This window comes from Cervus canadensis, chromosome X (assembly GCF_019320065.1).
Source record: "Cervus canadensis isolate Bull #8, Minnesota chromosome X, ASM1932006v1, whole genome shotgun sequence".
Classification (NCBI taxonomy): domain Eukaryota; kingdom Metazoa; phylum Chordata; class Mammalia; order Artiodactyla; family Cervidae; genus Cervus; species Cervus canadensis.
The window spans coordinates 131,585,309-131,597,555 of record NC_057419.1 but is presented as its reverse complement, the minus strand read 5'-3'; the positions used below and the strand labels follow the sequence as shown (position 1 = coordinate 131,597,555).

The 12,247-nt window shown below is 38.3% G+C and overlaps 1 protein-coding gene across 3 annotated transcripts in view; it reads right to left on the bottom strand.

Annotated features, from left to right (window-relative positions):
• Positions 1-12,247, bottom strand: part of TENM1 (teneurin transmembrane protein 1) — an 891,941-nt gene that overhangs the window by 589,099 nt on the left and 290,595 nt on the right. The gene's annotated exons all lie outside the window — the stretch shown is intronic.

Genomic DNA, 12,247 nt, shown 5'->3' with positions numbered 1-12,247 from the left:
GAATACTGGAATGGGTTGCCGTTCCCTTCTCCAGGGGATCTTCCTGACCCAGGGATTGAACCCAGGTCGCCTGCATTACAGGCAGATTCTTTACTGTCTGAGCCACCAAGGAAGCCCTGGTGCTTGTTGCTTATGTGTGTTCAATTTTTATGTCATCAAATCTGCCCATTTTTGTCCTTTATAGGTTCTGGGTCTCATGCTTCACTTAGGAAGGCCTTCTATATAACAGGATTATTTTTACACATTTTTCCATTTAACCCCACCCTCCCTTCATTAATGACTGAATTATGCTAGCAACCGAAGCTCTGACTCCATCAAGAGAGATCTGCTCACCAAGAAACATTGCTGCTTATTTCTCTTTCTCAGTCCACTTATACTATATGTTTTTTTTTAATTACCAAAAAATTTCTCATTATAATGATTCAAACAATACAGATGTTCAGAAAGACAAAATGAATTAATAGGTCCTTATCTGCCTCCTCCAATTCCATTACAAGGCAACTGATATTCATCATAGAGTGAGTGACTGTCTTTCCTTACCTTTCTGTAGGCCCATAAACATATAAATATATAGACACATATGAAAAGACTTTCCTCTTATTTTTACGAAAATGAGATATTTTATAAATTACATTACATCTGTTTATTTTACTTAATGATGTAAGATGGGAATGTATGAGAGTGATGTGTGTGTGTGTGTGTGTGTGTGTGCTAAGTCACTTCAGTCTTTGTGACTCCCTGGACCACAGCCTGCTAGGCTCCTCTGTCCACAGGATTCTCCAGGCAAGAATACTGGAGTGGGCTGCCATGCCCTCCTCCAGGGGATTTTCTCCACCCAGGGATTGAACCTAGGTCTCCTATGTCTCCTGCATCGCAGACAGATTCTTTACCACTAGCGCCACCTGGGGAGCCCATGAGAGTAATATACTTTATGAATTTGGGCATGTCCTCAAACATCTCTCTCTCTACAAATCAACAGGTGAATGATATCCTGATTGAGTTATAATAAGATGGGTGGATTGAAGTCTTTTTTCCTTGGAAATTTCTAGATGCTATTATATTATATTCTAGCTTCTATGACAGAGATGAGAAAACCAATACTGTCTTAATTTTTTCCTGTGTAGATAAGAAAAAAAAAAAACCCAATATCTCTAGATAAGAGACAACCAATACCTGTCTTAACTTTTTTTCTTTACTATTTCTGCCAGGAAACCTGCAAGATTTTCTCGTTATTTTTGGAGTTCAGGAAATTTATCAATGTATATTTAAGTGTAAAACAAAGAACTCTTTTTCTATACATCTTTTTGTGGAGCCAACTTTTAGCTTTTAAATTCTTTAAATAATTTTAGCTAGTTGTGTATGACTACTTTCATGTGATATATGTATTTTTTGTTTTTCTGTTCCCCTGAGTTGCATGTTTCTTTCAATATTTCCTTAAATTCATTTAATGCCATAATATTTCCTTTGTGATGTTTTTAACCACACCCTTAGGTTTTTTATGAAGTAATCTCAGTTTTACTTTTGAATAATTTTAAATGTTTAGACTTCATTTTTGATACAAAAATTATTTATTGAAAATATTTTATGGTTACAAGATTTTATTTTTTTTAAATATTTTTACTGTCCATTTCTAAGTTTTATAAATTTCATCAGAGAATGTTGCCTGTCAGGTCGCTACTTGGGAATTTATCAAGGTTTTTCCTGTGGCAAAGTACATAGTCAGTTTTTGTAAAGGGCCTAGGGCATAAGATATGAATGTGCATTCTTTTCCATTGGAGTATACAATTCTATGTATTTGTCAAAATATTAGGTCAAGTTTCTTAATTATATTATTCAAATATTGTATTATTTTTGCTACCTATTTTTCAAACTCTGAGAGCTGTATTCCACAACTGTCTTTGTAGTTTTACTAAATGCTTCATGTATCATTCAAATAGTTAATATAATAAATATTTATTCAATAAATGAATACATGTAGGTTCTATTTCAAGTTTTTGGCCTTAAATACCACTTTATTTGATATTGGCATCTCTCTCCTCACTATTTATTGAAAGTTTTCTTGCACCTCTTTTTCCATTCCTTTATTTTAAAACATTGTCACCATTTTGTTTAATGCTTCTCTCTTATATGTGTACCTAGTTAAAATGTTATAAATCTGTGTGTTTTATTCTGGGAATAAGAGATGTCAGCTCACTTTTATTATTTTGAAAAACCCAATGTTTTAATCAGTGTAATAATTAGTATTCATTAAATTTGTGGTTGGCAGAATAATGGCCTCTCCAAAGATGTCTATGTCCTAATCCCCAGAACCTGTGAATATATTAGGATTCATGGCAAAGGGGAATTAATATTGCAGATGGAATTAAGGTTGCTAATCAACTGACCTTAAAAAAGGAGACCATCCTGGATTACCTAAGTGTATCTAATGTAATCTCAAGGCCCTTAAAAATAGAAGTGAGGCAGAAAAGGAGACAAAAGGAGATAGAACATTGGAAAAAGGATCAAATAGATGTAATTTTGCTGCTTTTGAAGGTGGAGGAAGGGGCCATGAGCCAAGGAATGTGGACAGCCTCCAGAAGCTGGAAAAGGCAAGGAATCAGATTATCTTCTAGAAGCTTTAAAGAGAAACATGGCATTGCCGATGATACCCTGATGCTAGCCCAGTGAGACTTATTTAAAACTTCTGACTTCCAGAACTGTAAGATAACAGATTTTTGTTGTTTAAACCCAGTAAGTTTGTGGTGATTTATTACAGCAACAAGAGAAAACTAATACAATATTGTAAAACGTAGATAACAGTATGTTTCCAAATAACTGGGGGTAGAGGGGAGGGGCTGATGGGATAATGAGAAAATGTCACTTCAAGAATTAAATAAGGATATTAATATTCATCTTTGTTATTTATTCCTTCCATTTCCTTATTTAATTTTTTTAATTAAAAAATTTATATGAAGATAATTGCTTCACAATATTGTGCTGGTTTCTGCCATACATCAAAATGAATCAGCCACAGGTATACATGTGTCTTCACCATCGTGAACCTCCCTCCTATCTCCTACCCCGTCTCACCCCCCTCAGTTGTCACAGGGCACTGGGTTGAGCTCCCTGTGTCAACAGTAAATTTAATATGGCTTTTCCTCCCTTATCTGCTACTTCACAGCAATTTTTAACTTTCCTGGTATCTTTATTTTACAGTATATCTCAATACAAATAAACAAAACCTGTCAGTTATAGTGGCCCATTCCTCAAACAATAATACTAATGGGAGGTTTACTATCTTTTTAATGTATAACCAACACATAACATGAGGGTTAGCCCCAGGGACAGAGTAACAGGAAATTGGTGAAATTTAACCTTATTTCACTTTCATGTCCCCATTTTACTGTCCTTTTCCTTTACCCTCAACCAAGGATAGACTGTCCAAGGCTGTCCACCACAGCCATCCCAGACATGACCTTCCTGGTGACTCTCTTATATCTGGACCCAATTATTCTGTCTCCCCTTAAGAGTTACCTGTTCTGTGTCCTGCATCTTCAGGGACTTGCTCTATGCTCCATAACACTTTGGCATGCAAACCAATGAAAGATTTCATTCTGCTAATGAAGCCTGGATTTAGAAAGGACAGAGGAACCAGAGATCAAATTGCCAACATCCATTGGATCATCAAAAAAGCAAGAGAGTTCCAGAAAAACATCTATTTCTGCTTTATTGACTATGTCAAAGTCTTTGGCTGTGTGGATCACAACAAACTGTGGAAAATTCTTCAAGAGATGGGAATACCAGATGACCTGACCTGCCTCCTGAGAAATCTGTATGCAGGTCAAGAAGCAACAGTTAGCACTGGACATGGAACAACAGACTGGTTCCACATCGGGAAAGGAGTAGGTGAAGGCTGTATATTGTCACCCTACTTATTTAACTTATATGCAGAGTACATCATGAGAAATGCTGGACTGGGCCTCTCCTTTGGGGTCGGCCTGCCTTCATGCCTCGAGGGTGTACTTTCCTTTGCTTGCTGAATAAAATTCTGAACTGTAACAGAGCTGTAACACTGGTCTGCTGTTTCAAATCTTTGCTGTGGTGAGACAGAACCAAGAAACTTTCACACTCCCCCAACATATCTGGTGCCGTTTCTGGGATTTAACCTGGCTGAAACAACCTTGGCTTAGACCCTGTGAGACGGAGGCCAAGCCCAGCAGAAGCCCAACAAGGTGATAGCTCTCTCTGTGGAAGCTGAACGTGAAGAAAACCCAGCATAGCAGAAGGAACAAGAAGCCCAGCGTGCTAGAAACCAGGATAGCAAACACAAATTTGGCAGAAAGCTCACATGGCTCAACCTCAGATTCCAGACCTCCAGTTAAGGTCAACAAGCTATAATATGCAGTGCCAGTTCAACAAGGATATATAAAACTACACCCGACCATGGAAAATATCACTCACCCTTACATGGACACTGCTATAAGGACTCTGAGGCTTGAGACTAGCAAGGGTGGGGGTGGGGGTGGGGAATGCCCCTAGCCATCCCAGCTCAGCAGGAAGTAGTTAGAGAGACTTCGATGCCCCTACTCCCAAGGAATTTTGTTTCCCATCTCTTGAGGGGGGAATGTTAGGTAGTTAGAATAGGAAAAAGGAGTCCAAAATGGCTGCGGCTAATGGACAAAGAAAGGGAAAAGCCTGGAAAAACAAGAACGAAAGAATATCTGCAGACCAGAGTGAGAACTTCAGGTGAAACAAATACACCCTCTTCATGGCTAGCCCAATTTGCATAGGGGAGGCTCAGGGTGGGGAGGAGACAGACTTATAAAAGGAGGAAGCCAAGATAGATTGAGGCCTTTCCTCAGATTGAGGCCTTTCCTCGGCCCGCCTTCATGCCTCGAGGGTGTACTTTCCTTTGCTTGCCAAATAAAACTCTGAGCTGTAATGAGCTGTAAAAAAAAAAAGAAGAAGAAAGAAAAAAAAGAAATGCTGGACCAGATGAAGCACAAGCTGGAATCAAGATTGCTGGGAGAAATATCAATAACCTCAGATATGCAGATGACACCACCCCTATGGCAGAAAGTGAAGAGGAACTAAAGAGCCTCTTGATGAAAGTGAAAGAGGAGAGTGAAAGAGTTGGCTTAAAGCTCAACACTCAGAAAACTAAGATCATGGCATCTGGTGTCATCACTTCATGGCAAATAGATGGGGAAACAATGAAAACAGTGACAGAATTTATTTTCTTGGGCTCCAAAATCACTGTAGATAGTGACTGCAGCCATGAAATTAAAAGATGCTTGCTCCTTGGAAGAAAAGTTGTGACCAACCTAGACAAGCATATTAAAAAGCAGAGACAGTACTTTGCCAACAAAGATCCATCTAGTCAAAGCTGTGGTTTTTCAAGTAGTCATGTATGGATGTGAGATTTGGCTTATATAGAAAGCTGAGCACTGAAGAATTGATGCTTTTGAACTGTAGTGTTGGAGAAGACTCTTGAGAGTCCCTTGGACAGCAAAGAGATCCAACCAGTCCATCCTAAAAGAAATTGGTCCTGAATATTCATTGGAAGGACTGATGCTGAAGCTGAAACTCCAATATTCTGGCCACCTGATGCAAATAACTGACTCATTTGAAAAGATCCTGATGCTGGGAAAGATTGAAGGCAGGTGGAGAAGGGGACGACAGAGGATGAGATGGTTGAATGGCATCACCGACTCAATGGACATGAGTTTGAGTAAGCTCTGGGAGTTGTTGATGGACAGGGAAGCCTGGCATGCTGCAGTCCATGGGGTCGCAAAGAGTCGGACATGACTGAGCAACTGAACTGAACTGAATGAAGTCTATATTATTTATATATGGGACAATGGCTTCACCTTTTTTCCTAAGTGGTTTGCTTTCCAAAAGGGAACAATAACTATACTCGAAGAAATGACTCTCTAAGGCTGGGAATCCCAGGCATTGTGTCAGGCTACATAGGGAAACATTTGGGGCTGGAATAAAGGAAGGGGACTCCATGGCATACCTCACCATGCACTACGTAAGTGAGCTCCTACTACACTTGTGTGAAATCAAACAAGTAACAAGAGTATGAACCACTGAACAGGACTTAGAGGCTATTGTGCCTCAGGGCAGCTCTAGGACAACTATATGGGCAGATAATTGGGGCTGTGAGCTAACAAAACAACTTGTACCTACAACATTAAACACAATTGTAATTCACTCTGTCTCTAGCAGAGATTCTGTTGTTTACCACTATAAAATAAAAGCTATAAAAACATAAATATTAAGAGAAATAATTGAATAATGCAATAGGTTACCTTATATTACAGAATACTAATAAAACCTTTTATATTATAGAAATACATTTTAATAATGCTATGCTTAAGAATAATTATACTTTGAATGATTTTCATGAAAGAGTTCTTTTACTACACCCCTTTCTGCATTATCATTGGATTTCTCTCCTCACCAATATTAGCTTAATAAATTATTCAGATTTTAAAGGCTAGGGTGAATAATAGGCTTAACTAAAACACGGACTTCTAAACTGGCTTTCATGCTTCCATATTGGCAGAATTTAACTACCATTATGAATGACTTGCTAGTTATACTGCTTTTATTTTGTATGCATGCTTGAGACTTAACATGTTTAGCATGTTTCATGTTTTCTTTTCGTTCATAAAGACTCACTGGATCATATTTTTAAGTGGAAAAATAAAGGAGTTAGTGTGCAGCCTTGATTATTATTTACATGGTTGCTAAACCATAAAAAATACACAAAGAGAGAAATATATGAAGGAAGAGAACTTACTGAAACATAACTAAGGCTGTCAAATAGTTAAAAGCTAAAAAGAAAAATAACATTTAAAACTGAATTTTCAACACTGGATCATATTTTGGAATTGGAAGGGGCTTTTCAGACCATGTGATCCATCAAGTGACACATTCAGATACCGGCATGGATCAGGTACATAAGTGAATGTAAGTAAGGGAAGTGGGTGGGTTACAGCTATAAGAATTGGTGGATAGTCAGAAAATACACTCTGTCTGAAAGAGGCGCTACTGCTCAGCTGCAGCTGGTGTTGAAAAGTGGTAACACAGGCCCGGGTGGGGGGTGCCAGACTTTCTCATACTTAAAGACAAATTGGAATTCAATAATTTTGTATGAAATCGTTCACTTTTCAATACTGATAATTACTTCAGTTTTTAAAATGTTACTGTCTGCAAGACATACAGGGTGCCTAATATACCAGATTTAAATTTCTGATCAAGTCCAACCTTTTTCTTTTGCAGAAAGGAATATGGAAACATCGATGAAGTCACATAAGTGCTTAGCCACATGTAGTAGAAAGAAAATGGGTTTTGAACTCAGGTAGATCTGAGTTTCAATTCTAATTTTGTTATGCAGCCACTATGTAACCTTAGGCAAGTTTCTTAAACTCTGAGTCTAGTTTCCTTCTCTTTAAAAGAAAGATAATAATATATATTACATAAGATATTATAAAGATTATATAAACATAACATGTGGGAGGTGCCTATAGTGAATCTTGACACATAGAAATCATGCACTATTCTAGCCTCATTCATCACTCTATGTCCCTATCCTGCTTTGTTTTTTATCTAATAGTAATTCTTTGCACTTGTAAATATATTATGTCCCACCTCCTACTAGAAAGTTTCATTAGGGTAGGAAATTTGTCTATTTTTTCACTGTTTTATTCCAGGCTCTAAAAAGTATTGGCAGACATATAATAGGTGTTGAATAAATATAGACTGAATAGATTAATGTTTTCAACAAACAATGTCTTTGATGCCTTCCCTTTAATGAATAAACAAATGCAAGTACATGCATGTGTATGTTGTTGAAGCTTATAATGCAAGTTGATAACTGCACCTTGAACTTAAAGTCATATCAACTTCCTTCTTTAGTATTATTTTCATAGTATTAATGAAATCTGCAAAAATTATGTGATGTCCAACATGGACATAATTCTCTTTTGAGTTTATAAAGAACTCAACCTTTGAGGGAAGAAGCCTTTCAAAAACAGTCTATTTCTTTCTACTGAATTTGATGGTTAAAGGCACTTATAGTACTCTATTGATTCTCGCAGGCTTTTCACCCTGACAAAAAGTCTATTCACTGGCTTTATGAATCATAATAACAACTCTACATATATCTAGCTTATTGTACTTAAAAATACTGTTAAATGAACACTAATAACTATAAATTTCAACTGAATTGCACATCAACCCTGTGAAGTAAATAGGGCTGAAACTATTTTCCTCATTTTACAAAGATCAGAGACATCCAGTGACAAGTACCTTATCTAAAGTCACAGCATGAATAACTAAAAGATCTAGCAATAGACTATAGTTTTAAAGTGGCATTTTATATCCACAGGATCTAGCCAGGACTTTCTCGCTATAGCCATCACTAGTGTATCCTATAATTTAGATTTTCCCTGCCCCTCACCCCTTATGTAAAAACTCACATATCTTAGGTCCTAGTTGCAATCCCAGTTACCACTTATACCTCTGCTGCTAAGTCACTTCAGTCGTGTCCGACTCTGTGCGACCCCCATAGACGGAAGCCCACCAGGCTCCCCTGTCCCTAGGATTCTCCAGGCAAGAATACTGGAGTGGGCTGCCATTTCCTTCTCCAATGCATGAAAGTGAAATTGCTCCGTCATGTCCGACTCTTAGCGACCCCATGGACTGCAGCCCACCAGGCTCCTCCATCCATGGGATTTTCCAGGCAAGAGTACTGGAGTGGTGTGCCATTGCCTTCTCCACTTATACCTCTACTTAATATTAATTTAACAGACTTTACTGACCACAGCCAGGTGAGGGACATAAAAAGGAACAAAACAAGGATCTGCCCTCAAGAGCTTTCAGTCATCAGTGTAAGATCAGTTTTTAGTTTAGGTAAAATACATTCCTTGCAACAAGTGTTTTGCCTTAAGAAATTATATAAGGAGGGGAAGAGGCAAAGATGATTGCTAACTGTTAAAATCCCCTAGGGAGCTTTGAAGGTGGCTTTCCAGGTGGTGCTAGTGGTAAAAAACCCGCTAGACAATGCAGGAGACATAAGAGACATGGATTCGATCCCTGAGTCGGGAAGATCCCCTGGAGAAGGAATTGGCAACCCACTCCAGTATTCTTGCCTGGAGAATCCCATGGAAAGAGGAGCCTGGTGGGCCACAGGCCATGGGGTCGCGCAGAGTTGGACATGACTAAAGAGATTTAGCATGCGAGCAGGGAGCTCTGGAAAATATCAAAGCTTGAAATAATCTAGGGTGGAGTCTGGGCAGTAACATTTTTGGAAAGTTCTTGTAGACACCCTAATGTGCAGGCAGAGCTGAGAACCAGTGGTATAAGGGAAAGAAATCATGCTGTGGGGAAAGAATGTGCATGCATGCTAAGCTGCTTCAGTCATGTCCGACTCTGCAACTCTATGGACTGTAGCCCACCAGGCTCGCCTGTCCATGGAATTTCCCAGGCAAGAATACTGGAGTGGGTTGCCATGCCCTCCTCCAGGAGATCTCCTTGACCCAAGGATCGAACCCACGTCCCTTGCATCTCCTGCATTGGCAGGTGGATTCTTTACCACTGAACCACAGGGAAGAAAAGAGGAAGGTAAAATACAAACAAGTAAAGACATACTTGACTTCTTTTACCCTTACAGTGTCATTTATAATTAACCTCTTTGTGATATCAATTATCTTTAAAAGGTTTTCATTGAAGAACTAGCTTTCATGTGTCTTCATTTCCAAATTTTTTTAAAGAAAAGTATTTCCCTCTAATCGAGCAGTTTTCCTTTGATGATGATATAAATATAACCAAGTTGACACAAAGTTTGACAGGGAAATAACCATGTGCATGAGTCAAAAGTGAAATAACTAATTATCTTAATGTTTAGGCATACTTCTAGTAATATTTAGTTTATGTCCTGAGTTCTCCAGAGTGCCCAACTTCTTTATTCTAGTTTCTCTTTCTTTGGGATGGCACATATTTGCTTTTCTATTTTCAACTACATCCTGGGTTTTGGGTCATTCACCTAAATTATTTTGATTTGCTTACATTTTCCTCTTGAAACATCTTGTTTCTTCTAAAAAAGAAACAAACAAAAAAAAGCAAAAGCAGACAGAAATTTCCATCTTTTTTATATGCTCCACTTTTCTATAGCAAGAGTTGCCATGATATTTCATCACCCTTAGATGGAGAAATTTGAGTGGTAGCTCTAATAAAAATGAATGATAATTCCTAAAAGAAAATCTCTAAAAACCTAATCACACTTGAAAACTGGAGATTTTCTCAACTGAGATAAATGCATCATCCCTCTAACAACAGAATCTAGGCCTTTGTTGGGAATGGTCTGCATGACTTCTTTGAAAGGTGAGATGGAAGTCAAATATGTGCTTCTTTTACAGCTACGATATTTTTATAACTTTCTCTCCCCTCTCTAATCTGTCCAGTATATCAGTATCACATTCACCTTCTTAAAATACTCCCTTAATGATCATGGTATACTCCTATCTTGCAACTATCAATGGTCCTCCATTTCTCAATATATTTAATTCAAAATATTTGACCTGCTTGTTAAGGTCCTTTGATAATCTGGCCCAACCTTATTTTCCATTGATCTCAAACCTGTCTTCCATGCCAATCAAACTGGTCTCCTTGTTATATTATGAAAATATCAAGTTTCTTCTTTGCCTTCCTTTGAATTATTTTCCTCATAAACACATATCCTTTTTGCACCCTCTTTCTTTAACCTTTACCATCTTTTGAGTTAATAGGACAAGTTCTGTTTCCTTCATGAAGACGGCCCCAATCAATTGAACTAATTGATCTCTCCCTTTGCTAATATCATAAAATACTCACCCCTCCCCCTACGTGGCATTTGCGTCAATATAGCCTTGTCACTATTTTAGTTGCTTTAAGTATGTCAGCCTGTTGCCCAAACTAGACTATAAAGTATTTGAGGAGATCCTGTATGGTACTTCTTTTATACCCACCTCATTGATAGGTGGGTGTTCAGTGCATGGTCATGGCATAATAAGTATTTGCTGACTGCTAACTGATTGCTGGTGTTGTCCTGTAGCCTGGGCCTATAGACACTGTCAGTTCTGTTAACAGAGGCTGTGAAATTTCTGCCAGAGATTATGTCTGCATAAAAATAAGCCTTTGGCATAAATTGCGATAACTGCCACTAGAGAATTCACCTGCAGGAAAGGGACCTCAGGCATATTACTCGGTGCTCTAGGAGGCTCTTATGCCCGCTTTTCCACTGTCATGATACAGCTAAGCCATGTGCTAATGTGATGATGTGAATTTCTTAAATAATTCACTGTAAATCTCTACCTGCTTAGTTTTCTGACATGGCTTTGGCATTCTAATTTCCAATAAGCTATGCCCTAGACTTGCCATGGATTACAAATACGTGGAAAAATTGGACATACTCTGAAAGTCAAGAATTTAGCATTATAAAGAAACACTTTATTTTCTGTGAAAACTTTTTAAATTTAAATGTTCTATTTCGTTCTGCATGAGCAAAATAAGTCCTAGGTTTCACTGACATATCTATTTAGAAGGTAAAGAATGTAACTCCAAGATCTAGAACTATGAATTCTTCTCTTTGAACACTCTCTCTTTTCTTATATTTGTTTTCTCAATTAATTTACTCTTCATCTATACTGTAACCCCTAATTCCCAGACCCTGCCCTAGTCTCCAAGTTTCGCTGTCTCCCTCTTTCTGTATCTGTCTCTCCTTGTCTTTGTTTCTCTGCCCCTCTCCCTTTCCATCTGTCTCTGCCCCCCCACCCCCTCCCCCCAACCCCACATACTTCACTCACCTCCCCAGGTGCACTGCAACCCATGGTGATACACTTGACATGTCATGAATGTATTTCTTGGGAGTTCCCTAGAGGTCTAGTGGTTAGGATTCCATGCTTCCACTGCCAGGGCCTGGGTTGAGTCCCTGGTTGGGGAACTAAGATCCCACAAGCTGTGCAGTATGGTCAAAAAAAATTCTCTTAATGTATTTCTCCAAAGCTTAAATTTTCATGTTCTCTTAATTCTTTCATCCATTTTACATTGACACAGAGTAAAACCTCAATAAAAGTGGGAGTTGTTGTTATTATTACCCTATAACTCTATCAGAAGACAAACGTGTTTTCTGCACTGTGCATTCATCACATTTACTGAAGTCCCTGAAAAGCCTCATGAGAAAAACTCTTCCACTCACACCATTTACTCCTCTGAGGCACTC